We start from the raw sequence: 7,798 nt of genomic DNA on the forward strand, positions 1-7,798 counted from the left end.
GTTGTGTTAAACATTAACAGAAAATAAAATTCATGTCAATTTTTTTTACATAAATGATAATATAGTAGATATTTTATTAGGCCAAAAAAAATGATTGTTGGTTTCCCCTAACCCGGACGGGTCAATTTTTAGGTGCCTGGTCATAACTTTTTTTTTGCTATTTGAAAAAAATAAAAATAAAAGTTTACCTGCCTGGTCTTTTCTACACATTGAGGTTGTAATTTATGTTGTTTTCATAAATAAAATTGTGTCATATTAGTTTTAAACTAAGCTTTAAGGGCAAACTGACACTTCAATTCAATATCTTTCACATGTTTAATTTGCATCTTTAGAAAAAAATAAAGCATTACACATTCCATTTAAGAATTAAAAAAAAAAAAAAAAAAATTCCTGCCTGCCGGGTCTGATTTTTTTGTCCATGTTAGGGGAAACCAACAATCATTTTTCTTTGGCCTTAGATAAGACAGGAAATGGGGAGGTATAATATTGTGAAATATAGTGGTGCCAGAATAACATTTCAAGTCAGGCTTCATCCGTGACGGGCCACACGTGAATGGGAGTGGATCAACCTGTTTGTACTGATTAAAATACGGGGTTTCTGAGAAACACCTGGTTAAAAATTGTTTTTTTCCAGCTTTAATATATAATACAAGAGGACCCCATGTATTCCTACCTGGACAGCCTTTGAAAACAGACTATACATGAACATGCACGAAAATATCATAAACAGTATATCCATGGCGAGGGGAAGGCTTTTCATGGGGACTCAAGGATGAAGCAATTTTTACTCCGGGATATTGGGAATGTCGTTGAATTTCTTAAGGAATTAAGGAAAAATGTTATCAAGAATCTGGATTCCTATCCAGAATTTGGAAATTTTTTCAAATTTTACATCAGAATTATAAAATAAACACACAAGTTTCTTGTGAGAATTTAAAAACAGAAAATTTGATGTGAATAAAAACTTAAGATCAGTCCCAGCCAAACTCAATTTATTTTTACTGGACAGGAGGTCCTGTAATATCAAAACTTTTACAGGACCTTAAAAATTTTTACTGGACGGTCCTTTATTTATGTTTTGCATCAGAAAATATTATACTGGTCAGGAGGTCCTGTAAGTGTGGTCACCTTACTGGACCTCCAATTTTTTTACCAGTCATGTCCTGAGGTCCTGTGAGTTTGGCTGGGACTGTAAGATATGCATTGCGGTTTAGATCTATTTAAAACAATTTGCCTAACATTTTTTATACCTTTATCTGGAATTTGGGAATGAATTTAATTTAATCCAGGAAATCGGGAAAGGACTCAAAGGAGCAAAATAATAGGTACAGGATTTCGGGATGGGACTCCCTCCTTACCCCCTTTATGCATGACAGGCCAAAAAGTTTGTTATATTTAGCATTCTACTCACCATAACGATCAACTGAATGACTGCTGTGTTGAGCATGTTGAGTCAAATCAGGGAGACTATCTCTGACTAACACTACTGACTGGATGGTGCTCTTCAGTAAATCATCTGGGACGGTGTGGTCATTCTCAAGTCTCTGCAAGTTTGTAAGAAGACTGGCGATCTGGGTGCGAGCTGCAGAAACGTCAAGGTTGCCGTTCTGTTTGCCTCTCTGTACATCTCTGAGTGTTATTGAAACTCTTTCAAGAACACTGTCAGCTGTAGGTAAATGCGTGCGTTGTAACCGATCCATTGCAAAATTGTAAATGGCGGTAGAAGATAATCCTTTCCTGTTTACGTTTGTTACGACGTTTCTGATTGGCTTAGGTCTTCCGGATCATTAACTGACCAATCAAAACAATTCGACTTTACAACTTAAGTAAAATTCCTTACTAAAGTTGAATTCGTGTAACTAAAAACATATTTTAAGTAGAAAAACCTATTTTAACGCAACTTAATTGAAAATAGTACAATTGATAGAGAAAATCCTTGTTAAGTTGAATTAATTCAACTTAAGTAAGAAAATTACCATTAAGCACCGTTAATGCATTTTCGGTGTTTTAATTAGCGTTAACGCCGCGGGAACCACAAAAACTACTTAAATTCATTTTAAGCAGCGTTAATTCGAATTAAGTAACTTAAATTGAATTTAAGTAGAGAAAAACCTAGTTTAAGTAACTTAAATTAGTTTTTCTCATTTTTGTGGTTCAGGCGTGCCATAAAGTACAGTCCACTCTCGTTATCTCGAAGTCGGCTTCGACAGAAAAAAAATATCGAGATAACGAGAATTCGAGATATCCGATAAGGCGTTTTCAAGCAAAAATAAGACGAAATTTTAACTTGTTTTTAACATCTGCTAAGTGGTCTAACTAAAGCCGTCACCGTGTTTGCATAATACTCTCTACCTGATATATACGCGTTTTTACGAGGCACGATTTATTTTTCTATTTACATGCTTAAAATGACGTTTTAAGTATTACAGAATTGCATGAACACATGCGATTATAATTTTTCTATGTCAATTTTTTATGTTGCTATTTAAAGTTATGATGCAATTGACGTCCTATCAATTCCATCTGAACATGCGTAAATCACGTTCCGGAATACTGAACTAAACATGTACATTTTGTAGTTTGAAATGCAAAGTTAAATCGATTATTAGTCTTTCGGCAGGCTGTTTATTAATTGCAGTTAATTGATATTAAAGTGACAGTTAAAGTGACAGGCCTTACTCAATTGTTAATGGCTAACGACATTACACACGTGTGATCATTGATGCAATTAACGGATCAATTTCTTACCGCACAGTTTCGGGAGCAGCCGGGCGAAGCGGGACGGTGAAGTATCAAAGAAAAAATGTCTCACCTTTTGCCGACACTGGCACAGTTATTCGCACTTCGAGATAAACCACAGTAAATACATGTAAAATCGGGACTCGGGACAACATTTTATATCGATATATCGAATTATTCGACATAACGAAAATCGAGATATGCGATGTTTATTTATATAGATAAAGAAGGAAAAAAGTTGGGACATTGAGCTTGCATCGACATATCGAGAATATCGAGATATCCGATGTCGAGATAACGAGAGTGGACTGTACTTACCAATGATTCGGATTTGTTATTTTTACATGTGTTGTTTAATACATTATTTGCTTCGATAATGGTATGGTCCTACTTTATGGAGTAAATCTGTTATATGCCCTATACCTAAATCATCTACTTTAGATAAACGGGATCCTTTATCATATAGAGGGATATCACTTGCACCGGCAATGTATACACTTTATTGTTATATTTTGAATAACTGACTTAGTCTTTGAACGGAATTAAATGTCAAGTTGTCTGATGAGCAAAATCACAGGAGGGAATCCCTTATTATTTTTTTTGTATTTTTTATATATATATGCTATAATAGAAACAAGGAGTGCAACTTCATTTGCCGAAAAACTACAACATCTTTACTGTAAACCATGTAACTCGAACAATTTTTAACGAATCAACTACATACCGGTTGTTTTCGAAAGCTAATGAAATAATTTATCAGAAAAAAATTAACATCAATACCATTGATTCAGCAGTATTTCGATACCAGCCCTCAGAAGTTTACACTCTTCCAAAATCGTGTTTGGTCGGACACAAATGTGTCCACATTGAGATTCTACATGTCGATCACTTTAAAGAGCTAAAACTAAATTAACCAAGTCATTAAACCGTATATAAACAGCACCTGTATGCACATTAAACATTTTTCAATCGATTACAATACCCATTGTTATCGAAAAAGTATGGTAAACACAATTTTATCACGTCAAAAATCCGCGAGTACAAAATCAAAACAGAAAAATTCTATTTTGACTCTGGGAAACCCTTTGATGACGTCAGAGATTTTGTAAACACAAAATACGATTGGTCGGTTTTCATCAATTTCTCACTCACCTTTTTACGGAGATCCTCGGGAAAATCCGCCCAACCAATAAAAAGAACGCATGCGAACACATTGCTTTATCGAATGACGTCAGAGAATTCCCACAGTTCCTTCACAAATTATACCTCTTGGTTGTTTACTTACACATCGGAGTGAAAAACACTTTTGATGGTGTGCGAATGACTATAAAATGTATTGTTATCGATTCTTAATGTTTATTGAACGGGAAATAGCCATTTAAATGACGAACAGTCATGTAATCGTTGTGTTTCTGCTGTTTGAAACGATCGGAAAATGAAGCTTTATTGGACATATTTGTGTCCGACCAAACTTTTTTCCTTGAGTGTCAACTTCTGAGGGCTGGTATCGAAATACTGCTGGACCAATGGTTCTGATGTTATTTTTTTCTGATAAATTATTTTATTTGCTTTTGAAAACAACCGGTGTGTAGTTGATTCGTTTAAAATTGTTCGAGTTACATGGTTTACAGTAAAGATGGTGTAGTTTTTGGGCAAATGAAGTTGCACTCCTTGTTTCTATTATAGCATATATACCCAAAAATAATACGGGATTCTCTACTGTGAGCAAAATGGATTTAGGAAAGGTCGTAGTACCACAGATCATTTTCTGTCACTTAATACTATAATTGACACAAGAAAGAAAAATAGATTATCAACATACTGTGCATTTATCGATTTTAAGACAGCTTACGATACTATTAATAGACATATACTTATATATACATATACAAAATTTTATGATATTTGTGTATGGGGCAAGATGTTATCTGCTGTTACATCTTAATGCTCATCTGTTATGTCATGTGTTAGAGTTAATTCTTTACAGAGTGGTTTGACGTCAAGTGTAGTTAACGTCAAGGGTGTATATTATATCCCATGGTTTTTAATTTGTTCATCAATGATTTAACTGTATACCTTAAATCCTTTGGCTTAGGTATTCATCTTGATAACGAAAAGCTATGTATCTTGTTATACGCTGATGACATTGTAATTCTAGCCGACAATGCGGATGAGCTAAAACTATTGTTAAATGCTTTAAATGACTGGTTTTCTTTGAATGATATGACTATAAATCGGTCCAAGAGTAATATTATTCACTTTCGCCCAAATGCTTTTCAACGTACGAATATAGTTTTAAGTGGTGAAAATGTATTACGAATAGTAGATAGATATACTTACCTATGTGTTATTTTACATGATTATCTTATTATGATATTACCATTAAAGCTGTTGCTCAAAGTGCTAGTCGTGCTTTGGGTATTGCATAATATAAAAGCTGGGGTGGCGTTCCATATAATGTTTTTTCCAAATTAAACGAATATGTCGTTTGGCATGTAATCGAATAAAGCGCTCCCTTACGGGGCGCTCGGACTTATTCGTGCATTCATGCAGTGCAATACACGGCGCAACGCTATTTTCTAGGAGTCGGAAAATATTCACCAAATGGTGACATATCAGTTGATATGGATTGGATTCCACCACAAGTACGGCAGTGGAAATCTGGCATGTTTTATTCGTCACGTTTATCATTTTTGAACGCAACGAGGGTCAATAAGCGAATAGCACTCTGGGTAGCATCTAAGTCTAATCGTTTATGTAAAATTGGGTTTTTGTTGTAAAACAGTTTCTAGATGTTAATAACTTGAATATGTATAGTAGTATTTTGCAACTGATATCGTCATCTTTTGTCGATGATGTCATAGATATTGTTAAAAATAAGTACATATCCTAGTGGCATGGCAGAATAAATAGTAACACTGGTCCTTCTAGAAGAGGAGGTTATAAATTGCGTCTGTATAAATGTGTTAAATCTGAATACTAGTATGTTACTGAACACTACTGTGCATTAATGATGCCACCTAGACATAGATCTGCGTTTTGTAAGCTCCGGTGTGGGGTAGCTCCCATACGAATCGAAACCGGCAGATATGAAGGTTTACCAAAGCAAGAATGAATTTGTCCATTTTTGAAATCATGTTGAAGATGAGTACCATGTATTGTTCCATTGCCCGGTGTACTTTGATATCAGAGAAGCATTGTTTCATCGTGCCTCCGAGACAAATGTGTTGTTCTTAACACTAAATGTAGTTGAAAAATTTAACTGTTTTCCAATTCTAATATCATGCGAGCCTGTACCAATACCTGCTATCTCTTGTTACTAAGGCGAGTATTTTTAATTTGTAAGGCAACTTCAAATTGATTTGTGGGTCTACGGATTTTTTTTAAGTTGGAGAGGCGAGCGAAAAAAAAATTTAACAGGAAAATTTTCGAGCGAGCGAAGAGCGAAGAACAAAAAAAAATACATTCAATAGAAAAATATTGCATTATCAAGAGATACAGGTTTAAACAGCTATATTTTACATTCAAATCAATTCTTATGCAAAGAATATATATGGACCTCATATTTATAGGAGTAAGTTGCATATGACCTTTGACCACGACATATGCATGTAACCATATCATTGAAGTGAGGGACACATGTCTACCTACTGCTGCTTATATTTGTTTGAAGTTTTAAACAGTGAAAGCTATGACAAGGTATACCATGTTGCAATAGCACTTAAAGAGGGACAGTCATCAAAATGATAATGTCAGACAGTCGAACAAAGCCATGCATATCATCGATTGTCGCTACCTTATTTTAAAAGGGGCATATCGATGGCTAGTACGGTATTGTTTTTTTCTAAATAACTTTATACATTTCAAAGAACTTATTTGATGTTTCTGAAATACACGGACCTAGCTGTTAAACGTGTTCCGTCAACCATGTATTTTAAAAATTATAAAACATTGTCCCTGTTAAACTTTTAGAACCAACATTTAATGATTTTATGTTTATTTTTTGTTCACTTAAAATGGTGTTATAGAAAAAATTTGCCTACCTATAGGGAAATACCGTCTATATGCCCATTTAATGATGAAAAAGTATAAAAAAAAATCTAACGTCATGTTTCCCGATGTTATTTGAAATTGAACATGCTTCAACGGTATCTGCTGATAGTTGCATGTTCGAACGTAAACAAACACATTCAAATAAGTCACATAAAGTAGAAGATTTGTTTTTATTTTTAAGGGTTGGCTGCAGCATTTTTTTACCGCAATTTGTTAAAACGGTCACGACAACGAAACATGTACTGCTCGCGCAGAAAGCCATTTTTTCTAGTCGTCTCGATAGATTTTTTAGCGTCTGCAGTTACCGATTAAAAAGGTTACAAAACACTATATTTGGAATTCGTTTTCATTGTCAAAATCTTTTCAGGTAGATCGCGTTATTTTCACAAATAAAAAAATAAAATGCGGTATGGTTACAGAAGGACACAAAAATGAGTGCGAGAGGTGAAAAAAAAAAAAAAAATTATTTTCCATTTTGAAAAAATAGGTGCGGCAAATCCGACGACCAACTGATCAATTTGGAGTGGTCTAATCATTTATTTTTGTATATAATGTAACAAATGGTTTATTTTCCGCGTTTTTATTGCGTTTCAAGGAACTTTGCTAATCCGGTTCACGGTGATCTGATCAACGGGATATATGGTTTCTTATATCAATTTTTTAATTTGTGCGCGACAGTTCTTTTTTTCTTTCTTTCAGTATTTATTTATTTGTGCAAAAGTGTTGAATTGATAAAAGTCGTAATGCATGTAATTGGTATATATTAAGCAGAATTCTTAACTGCGATAGTCTCTTATAATTCCAATATAGAATGGCAATATACATTTGACATTTTGTAATTATTTGTATTGTATGTATATTGATGAGACTAAAATACAGATATACTACTTGTACTACTATCACGTGGCAATACAATACATTTAACATCAATAAATTAAGATTTATATGCTGAGGATTGAAAATTAACAATGATTGATTTCAGTGAACTTGTTTATAAAGATTTATT

This window comes from Dreissena polymorpha, chromosome 13 (assembly GCF_020536995.1).
Source record: "Dreissena polymorpha isolate Duluth1 chromosome 13, UMN_Dpol_1.0, whole genome shotgun sequence".
Taxonomy (NCBI): domain Eukaryota; kingdom Metazoa; phylum Mollusca; class Bivalvia; order Myida; family Dreissenidae; genus Dreissena; species Dreissena polymorpha.